The following is a 16,067-nucleotide window of genomic DNA, read 5'->3' on the forward strand; positions in this document are numbered from 1 at the left end:
AATTTCCTAACTTGCAATTTCTCCATGCATCCTCTAATGTGAATTATGCATTTTATTTGCTGCTGTGCCCAAACACATCGGTTTCCTTTCCCCTGGACAGAGCTGCTTATTTTTATCCATCTTTGATTTTTAAACATGAAAAAAAAAAAAACTTTCAGGGAAGATGAAGATGGGAAACTTAAAAAAAAAAAAAAAAACAAGTAAATCAATTGCAATAAAAAGACAGCCAGCCTGGATTGATGGGATATTTTGAGTTTGTCCTTGTAACAGTGGATGCTAGTAATTTTGATCATAAAGATTTCATTACAGTTAATTGCAAAGAGCATTTATGGTGCCCATGAACAGATTACAAAAAGGGACTCGCGGCGTTAGGTTCAGGTGCGTCTAGAGATTGAGCCAACGGGTTTAAAAGGTGGGACGCAGATCTCACCATTTTGTTTTATTAATAATTTTGTAACAATAGGCCAAATCAAAAATAACTGTGATGACAGAATGCAATACACATGTCAGTGGGACACATAAACACGTTGTTAATAAGATTTTATCATTTAAGGTATTCACAGGGTTGGCTTTGCTGCCCCAGGCGAAGGTGTCAATGGTGCCCCCAACACCAAATGTGTGATCCTTTTAATGAAACAAGCACTTCATAAATGTAGAATTAATTGTATCTTACCCTTTGATATACGTTTACCCAAAAACATTGTGTTTGTAATTTGGTAGCCTAAATGGATTATGAGCTTCTTCTTCTTCTTCTTCTTCTTCTTCTTCTTCTTCTTCTTCTCCCACTTCTGTTTCGGGTCAAAGTGTTTGATCAAACTTCTCCACTCAGCAAACTTCTCCTCTCCAGTCAGACTCTTTTACCTTCAGATCTTCTTTTATTTTTTTATTTTATCCATCCATCTCCACTTTGGCCTCCCTCATTTTCTCTTCCCCTGGACTTCCATTCCCATCACTCTTTTGCCCACATCTCTTCTCATCACATGTCCTCCATTGCTGAACTTTCTTAGATGTCTCAGCCATTGTGTTGTACCTCAGATGGTCTCATTTCTTATTCTGTCCTTCATTGTAACTTTATCTCCTGCACTCTTTTACTGCCCAGGTCTCAGCTCCATACATCATTGCTGGTTTTAAAAACCTGACCTTTAACCTTTTTGCCTTTATTCTTCAGTCACACAACACTCCTGATACCTTCTTCCAATTGTTCCATCCACTCTGCACTCTATGGGTTATCTCGGCATCTAATTCTCCTAGATATTTAAACTTCTCTGCTCTTTCCAATGGCTCTCCCTGCAGCCTAACTTCTGAATCCTGAACCCATATACTCTCTCTTCTTCCTATTTATTTTCAGCCCTCAGTCTCCCAATTTTCCCTCCACTTCCCCTTTTCTGGTGTCATAAAACACAGCATCATTAGCACCAAGGCTCCACCGGGGGTATTGGTCTTTTATCCCATGACTCAGCTCCATAACTAGACCAAAGAGGTAAGGACTTCAAGAAGATCCCTGATGTAGACCTCCTCTAACTGGGGTCTTGTCTGTTACTCCAACACTCCCTTGTGCATATCCCGGACAATCCTCACATACTTCTCTGGTCCTGCTTTCTGTCTCATGCACCTTCAGACCTCTTGCCGTGGCCCTCCTTCACAAGTCTTCTCCAAATTAATGAACAATGCATGCAATCCTTCCTGTTTTTCTTGATTCTTCTCTACAAGTTGTCTCAATGTAAAGATGGCATGCATTGTTCCTCTTCCTGGCATAAAACCAAACTGCTTCTCCACTATGTTGGTCTCTTCCCTAAGCCTAACCCTTTCTCAAATTTTTGTTGTGTGTGACATCAGCTTTATCTTCCTGTTGTTTCCACAATCCTGAATATCAAAATTCTCCTTTTAAATGGGTTCAATCCTACAGATAGATAGATAGATAGATAGATAGATAGATAGATAGATAGATAGATAGATAGATAGATAGATAGATAGATAGATAGATAGATAGATAGATAGATAGATAGATAGATAGATAGATAGATAGATAGATAGATAGATAGATAGGTGTAGTTGGCAGGATTACATAGATAGATAGATAGGTTAGTGTAGTCGGCAGGATAGATAGATAATTTAATTTTTAATATAAACTTTATTGTGCACAATAAACAGAAGACATGAACACATCAATACAAATAATCATTTTTTCATATAACAATGTCATTACTCCTCCACTACTCCCCATTCCCCACACATTAAGTACACACGTCTGTATTTAGTATTCAGTACTCCAGCTAATCCTTCTAACATTTAACATTATAATTTCACACCAGGTCTTCCATGTTATTCCAAATTTATTTTTAGTTGCCCCTCCTCAATAGAGCACAGCACCCCCTTCACTCCCCACACTTTTTCAAATTCTTCGATATTACACATTGTTGTATAATATGTAAATTCTAGCTTGATTCTTGAAATTACATAAAATTTGAAAATAAACAGTACCTCATCTGGTAATGTACCACACTGTTTATTATTACGGCTTTTTAAAATGGCTAACTTTGCTTGCCCAAGCAAATAATTTAAAAGTTGAAATTTAGATTTTGATGTTTTGTTATATTTCATGCCCCAAATAAATCTCTGAACATCAAAAGAAACAGTAAGTTTTTCACATATTTTCTGAAAATACACCAACAGAGTTTTCAGTCTCGTACAATATAAAAATAAATGATAAACAGTCTCTTTCTCCCCACAGAAGGCACATTTATCGCTCACATCACTCTGAAGTTTACTTAGAAATACATTTGTTGCGATGACCCCGTGTACGACTCTCCATTGTAAATCGCCTGCTCTCTTATTATTAGGGGGTTTATAAAATTCTCTCCATGCTGGCCTGACCTCTGTTTTTACATTTAATGTTTCAGTCCAGGGTGTCATGATGGTATTTTTTAAACTTGAAAAATGGAAAACTTTGATGCAGTATACATACACATCTTTTTTTGGTAAAGATCGAAAAAAATTATTTTCCTGTTCGTCAAGCCTTAAAATCGAGTCCTCCCTCACACCATCCATGTCCAATTTGGGTTCCACCTCCAGATCAGTAAAGCAGCCTTCCTCCACCTCCTTCTCCTCCACCTTGTTATGCACTGAGGTCGAGTTCCCCTGACTGTCCCTTAGCCTGATGAAGTCTTTTGCCATAAATGATAATAAATAATTGACAGTTCTTATTGACCGAATGCCCAGCCTTGAAGCTAACACAGTGGCATCTTTAAAACTCTTGTTGTCCTCCTCCAATAATTGAGAAACAACCACAATGCCAATTTTGATCAAATTCTTAACAAAACTAATTTTAAAAAGCAGTGGACATGTGAATAAAGAATTAAAAATGAGGGGTTCATTGAAAAGTGAAGGGGACTTGGATGGCACTCTCTGAAGAAAGGAGCTCCAAGTACGAAAAACTCCCTTGTAAAATTTGGGTAACGGAGTGAGATCAAACCTGCTCAAATCTATGAGCAATAACTGCACATCAAAACCCAAATTATCAATCTTATGTAAAAATTAAAGGGCTATTCTTTTCCAAATTAGGGGTTCTAAAAAGAAAAAAAGGCGCTGTAAAACTAGCAATCTGAAACTAGCCACCTTACAGCAGACATCAATCAGGCCTTGTCCTCCTTCCTCCACTGGTAAACAGATGAGTCCTTTCTTCAGCCAGTGCGCACCATTCCAAAAAAAGTTAACCAATAATTTCTGTATGGAGTGTAAGAGTCCTGATGGCGGGTCAACACTCATCAGTCTGTGCCACAACATGGAGGCAACGAGATTATTGATAACAAGAACTCTTCCTCTAAAAGAGAGCTGAGGGCGCAATCCACTGCCATTTCTTCAATCGTAGCTCAATCTGTTGTAAACAGCCCTCCCAGTTGTCTTTTTCAATGTCCTCACCACCCAGCACAACCCCGAGATAACGGAAAGCTTTCTTATTCCAGCCCAGCCCTGATGGTAAGACAGGCGGAGGACGATGTGCCCAGTCCCCTGATAAATATGCATTCCCCTTCTCCCAGTTAACTTTAGCAGAAGACGCTCCCTCAAAAAGTGCTAAACATTTACATACAGCAGAGACGTCTTCATCAGAATTTACAAACACCACGACGTCATCTGCATAGGCCAGAAATTTAAAAGTTAGATTTTTACACAATGGAATTGTAAATCCCTGCAGGTGTTTCTCAAGCTGTCTAAGAAAAGGCTCAATGGAGATGGCGAATAACATCCCCGACAAAGGACACCCCTGACGAATCCCCCTGGTCACAGCGAATGGCCGGCTTAACACCCCATTGATTTTTAAGACTCCAAAAATGTTGGAATACAACAATTTGATGTACTTTACAAATGGTAAACCAAAGCCAAATGCTCTTAGAGTTGTGAATAAATATTTGTGCTCGACCCGATCAAAAGCCTTTTCTTGGTCTAAAGAAAGAACGCCAACATCGAGGTTGAAAGCTTTCGAGGCAGATATGACGTCCCTCAGCACAAATATGTTGTCATGAATTTGTCTGTCCGGTACGCAGTAGGACTGGTAGGGGTTGATGATGCTGCCCATCACTTTTCTCAGCCTCGTCGCTAATCCTTTTGAAATGATTTTATAATCCGTGCACAGTAAGCTCACGGGCCGCCAGTTCTTCAGAAGGCAGAGGTTGCCTTTCTTAGGGAGCAAAGTGACGACAGCTCTCCGACAACTGACCGGAAGCTCCCCTGCTTGTAAACTGTCCTGTACAACCTCAAAAAAATCCATGCCCAATAACGGCCAGAACTGTTTATAAAATTCAACCAGTAATCCATCAATTCCCGGCGTCTTTCCAGTATTGAGACCATTGAGTGCAACTGTGAGTTCTTGAAAAGTGAGGTCGCTGTCCAGAAATTCGGCAGAATCGTCAGAAATGTGAGGCAGTCCTTTGAACAGAGTGGCTGAAGAAGAGAGACTGAGCGGCTCCTCTGAAAACAAAGTCTCGTAAAAAGACACAGCAAAGTCCCGGATGTCCTCCGGCTCTCTCAGCTCTTCTCCAGTGTCTGTTTGGAGAACATGGATAACTTTACCTTGGGCCTCCTTTTTTTCCAAAGCAAAGAAAAATTTTGTAGGTGCATCTAGATGATTAAGTTGTTGAAAACGAGAACGTATTAAAGCGCCGTGAGCTCGAAGCTCCAGTAAATCCCGTAGTGTTGTTTTCTTTGTGGTCAGGGTGTGCAGCAGATCCTCAGAGTAGCCATTTAGCAGAGTCTGATGGATCTCAGTGATCTCCTCCTCCAGTGTCTTCATTTTTAAAATGCAGGCCTTGGTGACGTGTTCAGTGTATTGCTGACAAAATTGTCGAATCTGCACCTTGGACATGTCCCACCACTGTCTCAGGGATCCAAAACGCAGCTTTGTGGATCTCCACTGCTCCCAAAAAAAATTAAAACATTTCACAAAATGACTGTCCTGAAGTAGAGTCGTGTTGAAGTGCCAGTATGATTTATATTTTTGTGGAGATGGGAGGAGAAAAGTAACAGAAACCAGAGAGTGATCGGAAAAAGGAGGTGATATGAGTGGTAGTTAATAAATTGAGGTGGCGTTTAGGACTGTAAAAGCGATCTAAACGGGCCATCGAGAGGTGCCCTTTGCTCCCTTTGAGCCACGTGAACTGTTTGTCAGCTGGAAAGTGAGAGCGCCACACATCCACCAAGTCGTAGGCCTCGACGATTTCCTTAAGTATCCGGACTGACCCCAAGTGCGGCTCGGCCCCATTTCTATCCATAAACCAGTCCTCTGTACAATTAAAATCCCCCCCCCCCCAGCACGACGATCTCATTATTAGTAAATTCATCCAAAATCCCCCGTAATAATTCAAAAAAATCCACCCTGGCAGTGCCATTATTTGGAGCATAGACATTAATAAAGACCAATGAGTGGGGGCCATCCTCTGCCTGCACAACTAAAAGTCTGCCAGCCATAACCTCAGTCACCTTTGTGATTTTTAACACGGAGGTTTTACTAATCAGCACTGCCACCCCCCGCACTCACACTGGTGCCATGACTGAAAAAACCCGTCCCTCCCCAGTCCTGCACCCAGGCGGCCTGACTCTCCGGATCTGAGTGGGTCTCTTGTAGGAACCCCACATCTAAGTGTTTTTGTCGTATAAAATCACAGACCAAGGTCCTCTTCAAATCGCCTCGACAGCCATTCACATTTAGGGTCCCCACATGTAACTCAGCCATATTTACACCACAAAAGAAACAAACAACACACCCGAAAACCAAGAGATTCACTTTCTTGATTTGACCATCCATCAGGACTTATTCTGAAGAATCTTGCGCACTCTGCTCATTACGTTTTTCAACCTTGTGGTCTCCTTTTGGTCCAGCCCTAAGTTAGCTGCATTGCGCTTTATGTTTTTTGCTGAGCTCAAAAAGAGATCGAGGTCCGGAAAATAGTCTTGTACTTGAACACCCCTCTTTCCTTCTAAATATATCAAGAACTTCCTGATGCTCTTCGTACTGTATCCCCCTTTAGGCTCCATACCAAACACTGAGAAGGTGTTACCAGAAATGTCAGAATCAGTCTCTCTTTCACCTTCCACACCATCGCCACTATCTGCAATATCCTTCTTATTAACAGGCACAATTTGTTTTTTGGACAGATTTTCAGACATTAAAATCTTCTTTGCACCCGTGCTGGACTCCACTGCTTCTTTTCTTTTTCTAGTGGTTATTTGTGATGTCTCCTTACACCCACTCGACTCCACACTCACATCCATCATGGCTGCCTCACTCACTCCTGCTCTCTTTATAACTTTTATTTCCTTGCTGCTGCTGCTGCTTGCTATTTGTTTGGTGCCCAGGCCCAACTCAAGATTTTCCCCATTAATATCAACAATTGCCATGTCTGAGTTTGTCTCATTATTGGTGGGCAGAGCTGCACCACTTGGAGATGGATCATCTCCTGTTACATCATTACAGCTGCCTTCATTTTGGAACAGGGGGACATTCTTATCACCGCAGACCTCTGCAGCCTGACCAGTGGAGGCCTCCTCAGTCTCAGCTGTGCGCCCTTCTTTAAGGACGGAGGCTCCTTCACCAGGGACACTGGGCTCATCTACAGGCGTATCACCAGCCTTGGCCAGCACACCTTCATTATTATTTTCATGCTCTTGGTTAGAGTCTAGTGCAGCATTATCTTTGTCAGCAGGCTCCATTTGTTTTTCAGTTTCCTTTTCATCTAATTCATTCTCACTATCAGTCAGCTCATCTTCTTCAAGCTCCTCCTCCTCTTCAGTCTCTGACTCACTCTCTCTACTTTCTTCATCACTTATATAAACATTCTCTCTTTTACAATCAATCGCTTTATGGCCTGCTCTACCACAATTGAAACATTTCATCGATTCTGAACTTACAAACACCACGTAATCCACACCCTCCACTCGGAACTTTAAGGCCACGTTAAGTTCATCATTCGCGTTATTTAAAATCATATAAAGCTGTCGCCGAAAAGACACGACATGCTTTAAATCAGGGGATCTGCAGCCCAGTGGAATCATGCAAATTGGAGACATTACTTCACCATACCTGCGCAGTTCACGCTGCAAGATTTCATTACTCAAGAATGGAGGCACATTAGAAATAATAACCTTACGGGCAGGAGTCGACAGCGGCAACACCGAGATCAGCGCGCCATTAAGTACAACACCCTGCTCGACCAGTCGGGGCACCAGCACTTCATCGTCCAGGAAAATCACCACCGCTTTATTCATACGTGAGGCCGACCGGACATTCTTACACCCCACCACCCTACCGACCTCCATAACGCAGGCCTCCACCGAGACAAGCAACCTTACAGCGTGCCTTCTGGAAAGGTTAGAAAAACTGTGTGGAGATAAGCCATCTCGTATAGCTTTAGACGCCGCCATATCGCGTCCTCTTTAAAAACAGAAAAATAATTCGTAAAACTAAAACAAACAAAACAAAAAAAGGAAAAGAAAAAGAGAGATACTCACAACACGCAGCAGCTGTCGACGGCCGAAACCACAGACACGCCCACCCCAGACCACACCAATCGAGAGCCAAACGGACAGAAAGATAGATAGATAGATAGATAGATAGATAGATAGATAGATAGATAGATAGATAGATAGATAGATAGATAGATAGATAGATAGATAGATAGATAGATAGATAGATTAGTGTAGTCAGCAGGATAGATAGATAGATAGATAGATAGATAGATAGATAGATAGATAGATAGATAGATAGATAGATAGATAGATAGATAGATAGATAGATAGATAGATAGATAGATAGATAGATAGATAGATAGATAGATAGATAGGTGTAGTTGGCAGGATTACATAGATAGATAGATAGATTAGTGTAGTCGGCAGGATAGATAGATAGATAGATAGATAGATAGATAGATAGATAGATAGATAGATAGATAGATAGATAGATAGATAGATAGATAGATAGATAGATAGATTAGTGTAGTCAGCAAGATAGATAGATAGATAGATAGATAGATAGATAGATAGATAGATAGATAGATAGATAGATAGATAGATAGATAGATAGATAGATAGATAGGTGTAGTTGGCAGGATTACATAGATAGATAGATAGATTACTGTAGTCGGCAGGATAGATAGATAGATAGATAGATAGATAGATAGATAGATAGATAGATAGATAGATAGATAGATAGATAGATAGATAGATAGATAGATAGATAGATAGGTGTAGTTGGCAGGATTACATAGATAGATAGATAGATTAGTGTAGTCGGCAGGATAGATAGATAGATAGATAGATAGATAGATAGATAGATAGATAGATAGATAGATAGATAGATAGATAGATAGATTAGTGTAGTCAGCAAGATAGATAGATAGATAGATAGATAGATAGATAGATAGATAGATAGATAGATAGATAGATAGATAGATAGATAGATAGATAGATAGATAGATAGATAGATAGATAGATAGGTGTAGTTGGCAGGATTACATAGATAGATAGATAGATTACTGTAGTCGGCAGGATAGATAGATAGATAGATAGATAGATAGATAGATAGATAGATAGATAGATAGATAGATAGATAGATAGATAGATAGATAGATAGATAGATAGATAGATAGATAGATAGAGAAGAAAGGCACTATATAACAGATAGATAGTGTGACAGATAAGGGGCACTATCGCTCCCTTGAACCCTCGGACCAGACGCCAGACACTAGATAAAAGTCCAAATATTATTTTTATTATAATAACAATGTGCACAAAGCACCTCCACTCCACAATACTCAATATTAAACAATCAACTCTCAATAATAACAATTCCTCCACACCTCCCAGCAGCTCAGTCACCCTTCTTCCCAACTCGGCTCAATCTGCTGGGGTTTCCCATCGTCCTTTTAAAGTCCTTGACCCAGGAAGTGTTTCTCTCCTTCTGTCCATGTGACTTTGTAACACTTCCGGGTCGGGTGAAAACTCCTTTTTCTTCAACCCGGAAGTACGTCATTTCTTCTGTCCTCATGATTAGGATATACTTCCACACTGTAGGGAAAATATTCCTCGGCCCCCATGGTGTCCAGCAGGGCTGTGAATAAAGACTCCATTATCCATGATTCCCTGCTGGTATTCGGGGCACTTCCATGCTGCAGGAAGGGCTCCATCTGATGCCCTGAGGGTATTGGCCGGCAGGAGGTGTTCAGTCTTCTACTGATCCCACCACAGGGTTTATTTCCTTCCTTATAGTCCTTCAATTAAACAGCAGGACAGCCATTTGATTATTCTTTTCTATTGGTGCACATAGTGGCCCTGATTTTTGTTGACTTGACTTGTAATTGTGTTGGAATTAAACTTGGGACGACTGGGTTGGTGCCCCAATATTTTCCAGTGGGGATGTGCAGTTCCTTTCTTGACCACAATCCATAAATAGAAAGGCACTTTAAAGTGCAGAGCGACCATTGCAGGACAGCCTGTTCCATATGTCATGACATTCCAGTGCCTGGCCCTTTCATGATTTTTGTCCCTTTTGGACTTTGTCTCCTTCTAATGAGTTGGAGTGTCTGAGATGGCAACGACGCCTTTCTGTGCTGATCGCTGCACTGTTTGACTTCTCGCCTTTATACGCTTGTGTCTCCTGCTGTCCCTCTCGGTCTCCTCGCTCTTTCCATCTCGATGTTTCTTCAGCCACACATCCAAGTCCTAACACGATAAACCGTGAACAAGCTCTTATTGATAAATCCATAATCCAATTCTGTGCTTATTTATTTTCCAGAGTAGCTTTGATAGAGAAGCTTGAAATGGAGTGTAAGTAAAGATTGGAATCAATACTCTGCTTTGCATGTGTGACGTTTATTTTTTTTTTTCATATCAGAGATATTTTAGATGCACAGATTTTTCAGGCCTAACTGTTGGCATCATTCCTAAATTTCTAATTGCAACCGTCTTCAGAGTTAAAAATTTCGTCTTGGTTATAAACAACAGAAATGTTATGAATTTAAGATTAATGGTAGCGCACAGTTTCTTTGCTCCTGTATTGATCATTTTAAAGTACGCCATTATTGCAAATTAAAATCCAAAACTCTGAATAGCCTTAAAAGTTTGGCTTTTACTGAAAATCCAGTGTGTTTTTCTTTTTTTTTTTTGTCAAATCAAAACCTTTTATTTTTTGGTCACCTGCATGTAGTCATCAGGTTGGCAACATCATCCGGCGCTCTCTGTGGTGTGCCATGTGCTGGCACGATGACAAACGTCCAGAGGAAACGAATAAGGGTGACGTGCCAGTTATTTCTTTATTTTAGACTGCAAGCCGAGTGACTTGCGTTGAGAAAATCAGAAGGAGAAAGTCAACGATTGAAGGCGGTGCGTTTGACTGAGTAAAAGTGATTAGAAACTTTGACTGTGTCTTGTCGGTAGTAGATTAAAATAAAGGGATGGAGGTGTAACTCGCTTCTTATTTATTTAAAGGAGAAGCGAACAATGGCAGTGTCATTGGTAATAGAAAATAAAAGTAGACGCCATGATGTGCTGGGCGCTTCTTTAAATATCCTGGAGACCAGAAGGTCAGAATGCCAAATTTAACTTCTTGAAAACAAACAGTTATGAAGATACAGGGTGGCAACACCTCATCAGACAAGAGTCTCTGCTCCGACTGAGTTGTGGGCGAGCGTGTGGCCAGTGCCCGGAGTCTTGGCTTTTTAGCTGTGTCCAGGTGGTCCTCAACAGGTGGCAGAGTGCCAGTCAGGAAGCGGCAGGGTGTGATGGGACCTCTTTATTCAAATCTGACTTACAAACATCAGTCCAAAGGGTCAAGTCCACATCTTCCCTCCCCTTCTCCCTGCAACCAGAACATTCAAGAAAGTGTTTGGCCATCAGCTCTGTCCTGTTTATGGGATATTAAATCTGCCTCAGAGCTCCTGTTCTTATATTTGAAATACATGCGGATAAATGAAGGCCTCATCTGTATGTAGGTGTGCACTTCTTCTCTTGGCTGCTCCTGTTAGGGGTTGCCACAGCGGATCATCTGTTTCCATCTCTTCTTCTGCATCTTTCTCTGTCACCCCCATCACCTGCATGTCCTCTCTCACCACATCCATAAACCTTCTCTTAGGCCTTCCTCTTCTCCTCTTCACTGGCAGCTCTATCCTTAGTACCCTTCTCTCATTATACCCCTCATCTCTCCTCTGCACATGTCCAAACCAACACAATCTCGCCTCTCTGTCTTTGTCTCCCACCTGTCCTAACTGAGCTGACCCCCTAATGCACAGTGGTAGCGCTGCTGCTTTGCAGTAAGGAGATTGTGGGTTCGCTTCCTGGGTCCTCCCTGTGTGGAGAGCTCTTTGAGTAGTGAGAGAAGTGCCATATAAATGTAAAGAATTATTATTATTATTAATGTCCTCATTTCTAATCCTGTCCATCATCGTCACACTCAGTGCAAATCTTAACATCTTTAACAATGTCACCACCAGCTCTGTCTCCTGTGCCACCGTCTCCAGCCCATATAACATAGCTGGTCTCACTACCGTCCTGTAGACCTTCACTGTCACTCTTGCTAATACCCATCTGTCACAATTCACTCCTGACACTCTTCTCTACCCATTCCACCCTGCCTGCACTCTCTTCTTCTCTTCTCTTCCACAATCCCCATTATTCTGTACTGTTGATCCCAAATATTAAAACTCCTCCACCTTCGCCAACTCTACTCCCCCCATCCTCACCATTCCACTGACCTACCTCTCATTCACACACATGTATTCTGTCTTGTTCCTACTGACCTCCATTCCTCTCCTCTCTAGAGAAGATCTCCACATCTCCAGGGTCTTCTCAACCTATCGCTACAGATCACAATGTCATCAGCAAACATCACAGTCCACGGGGACTCCTGTCTAATCTCACCTGTCATCCTGTCCATCACCATTGCAAATAAGAAAGGACTCAGAGCAGATCCCTGATGTAATCCCACCTCAGTTCACTCCTACTGCAGACCTCACCACAGTCACACTTCCCTCGCTCATATCCTGTACCACTCTTATGTACTTCTCTGCAACTCTTGACTTCCTCATCCAATACCACAGCTCCTCCTCTCCAGGCCCCCTGTCATCTGCTTTCTCCAGGTCCACAAAGTCACCGTTCTTAAACACAATGATTACTGATTTGATTTCCTTTTCTTCTAGGCGTTCATTTGCACAATTCTTCATTCATTTGGTTTTGTGTATCCCATACTCAAAGTACTTTTGCTTTGCTGAATAATAATAATAATAATAATAATAATAATAATAATAATAATAAAGTACATTGTATTTACGTAATGTCAATCCAATCAATGTGTATTAGTGAAAAATATTAATAATAAATGTTATTTTTATTTATTGAGGATTTCAGTCCTACCAAAATTTATAAAATATCCATCCCATAGTCAAAGTGTTTTTGTGTTGCTAAAATGTGCTCTGCTACTACTACTAATAATAAAAATAATATATTGTATATATGAAATATCTGTGCCACACATTAATCGCTTCACTGTTACTGAAATGTACAATATCAATGATGATAATAAGTTCGTAGTGTCAATATTGTTGCATGTACAGAGTGCAGTATAATAATAATAATAATAATAATAATAATAATAATAATAATAATAATAATAATAAAGATTATACCTAATCTAAAATTCCAAAATTCAAACTTTCTGAGCGCCGACATGACAGTACAAGTGGAATATTCCTCATCTGACCTCACTTGCCCATGTGGGGCTGTGCCAGTGGTTCCTGAGGAGAGTGAGCAGTGCCACTCTGAACTACTGCACAGCACCCACACAGCTTAGTGGGCGCACAAGCTCTAATGATCTGTTGGCGCCAGTTTGTTATCAGCCATCATCACTGCAAGACCTACAGTACGTTCAACACTCTCTGTGCTTTTTTCTTATTCTCTGTACTCAGTAACCTTTTTATCAAAACACCGAAAGCCTGCCATGTTTGTTGTTGCTGTTGTGTTATGGCTGATCACAGGTATCCTGGTGAGACTGCTGTAAACCACCTTTGTTTCAATTGCAAAATAATTAAAAATACTGTATAAAATTACCTTTACGCTATGTGTGTAAGGAGTATGTGAAATGTTTAGATTTGGGTCCCATCCCCATGATTACTAATTATGTATTTGAAAGGGATAGATAGATAGATAGACAGACAGACAGACAGACAGACAGACAGACAGACAGACAGACAGACAGACAGACAGACAGACAGATAGATAGATAGATAGATAGATAGATAGATAGATAGATAGATAGATAGATAGATAGATACCTTATGCATAAAGCAAGTTTACTGTTTGAATACACATGATGTGCAAATTTTGACTCATATAAATATATATGTATGTATGTATGTATATATATATATATATATATATATATATATATATATATATATATATATATATATATATATATATATATATATATATGGTTGAAATAGTTTACTGTCAAATAATGCAAAGTGTACACGACACGTGTTTCGCCCTAATTGTGGGCTCATCAGGCGTACACACTCACTGCACTCCCTCTCGGGAATCGAACCTCGGACGTCAGCGCTAGAGGCAAAGCCCCTAACGTTGCGCCACGTTCATTTGACAGCATGTAAACTATTTCAACCATTCTATGATCTGCTTCTCGCAACTGAAAGAGGGCACCGTGGCGGATGTTAGCCGACTTGCTGACCAACCACAAGCATTACCTGGTAGGTAACCACCCAAACAATCAGATTGTGATTCAGACTACGAATGCCATATATATATATATATATATATATATATATATATATATATATATATATATATATATATATGGGTGGCGCGGTGGGTACCGCTGCTACCTTGCAGTTAGGAGACCTGGATTCGCTTCCTGTGTGGAGTTTGCATGTTCTCCCCGTGTTTGCATGGGTTTTCTTCTGGGTACTCCGGTTTCCTCCCACAGTCCAAAGACGTGCCAGTTAGGTGCATTGGTGATTCTAAATTGTCCCTACTGTGTGCTTGGTGTGTGGGTGTGTGTGTGTGTGTGCCCTGCAGTCCAAAATGAGAAAAACGGATAGGTAAACATGGAGGTTTCAATGTCAGGCAGGGGAAGTGACAACCCCCCAGAAGTGATGTCTTTGGGGTCAGAACTGGAAGTGACATCATCAAACCCAAAACCCGGAAAGTGATGTCATCGAATCCAGGAGAAATTTTCCATGGTCGGTCTACCGGTGAAAAAAGAGAAAGGATCACTGCACCCTGCCATCCCTGGTCTGGTGTAGAATTACCTTCATTTGAGATGTTTAGCTCATGTGCACGTGTGTGACAACACTCAGTGAACAAAATTTCTTCGGACCACTGTCCACATACTGGGTAGGGCCTCCTTTTGCTTTCAAGACCGCCTTAGTTCTTTGAGGCATGGATTCCCCAAGATGGTCAACGCCTTCCTTTGAGATTCTGGTCCACATTGAAATGATTGTATCACACAAGGTCTATGGGTCTGTCAGCTGAACATTCATCTCCTGTTCCACCACATCTGTTGGACTCAGGGCTGGTGACGGAGAAGGCCACTGAAGAACACAGATAGATAGATAGATAGATAGATAGATAGATAGATAGATAGATAGATAGATAGATAGATAGATAGATAGATAGATAGATAGATAGATAGATAGATAGATAGATAGATAGATAGATAGATAGATAGATAGATAGATAGATAGATAGATAGATAGATAATTTAGTATAGTCGGCAGGATTAGATAGATAGATAGATAGATAGACATGTACTGCATGCATAAAGCATACATACTGTATGATCACCCCTTGTTTAATGTACGTGCACATCTTGATTCATATATACAGTATATATATTTATGTGTGTGTATTGTATATATAATGAATAGTCAGAAGACTGTCTAAGTGTAACAGGGGGTAAGGAAGTCCACAGAGAAAACTGAAAAAATCCAATTATTTCAGTTAACAAGCTGCCATTCAGGAGCGGTATTTCAGCACTGTCCCATGGCTCATTTGTCTAGCTGCCAGTAATCTAACCGTGGCTCTTGTACACACTTTAACAGAATTGTAATTGCTTTTAGAAATAAAGCCTTGATGCAACAAGAGGGTTTGAAGCCTTGTTTATATAATAAGATATCAGCACAATTTATGGATCCATTTTGCCCGGTTTTCCAAGCCACTCTCATTCAATATTTTTCAACAAAGTGGGACTGGAGGGACAGGTTGAGGTTCATCATAAGTCTCATGAATTCTTCATTTCACATGAAAACAACAACAACAACCACATTTATTTCCATAGCACATTTTCGTTCACCAATGTGCTTTACAAGATGTCAAAGTGAAAGTTACAATGTAATGGCCGACCCCTTATCCAATCCGGCCCACTACACTACCAAGACTATTCCTTGGATCACCTGAGGTTTCTTGCTCTAATAACAAGTTGTACTTTTTTCCCCAAATGACGAAATAACCAGCAAGCAGTAGACAGGAATGAAAATTCAAACATGGATATATTGTAAATGGAAAAGACAAAC

The sequence above is a fragment of the Erpetoichthys calabaricus genome, chromosome 8, assembly GCF_900747795.2.
Source record: "Erpetoichthys calabaricus chromosome 8, fErpCal1.3, whole genome shotgun sequence".
NCBI classification, from domain to species: domain Eukaryota; kingdom Metazoa; phylum Chordata; class Cladistia; order Polypteriformes; family Polypteridae; genus Erpetoichthys; species Erpetoichthys calabaricus.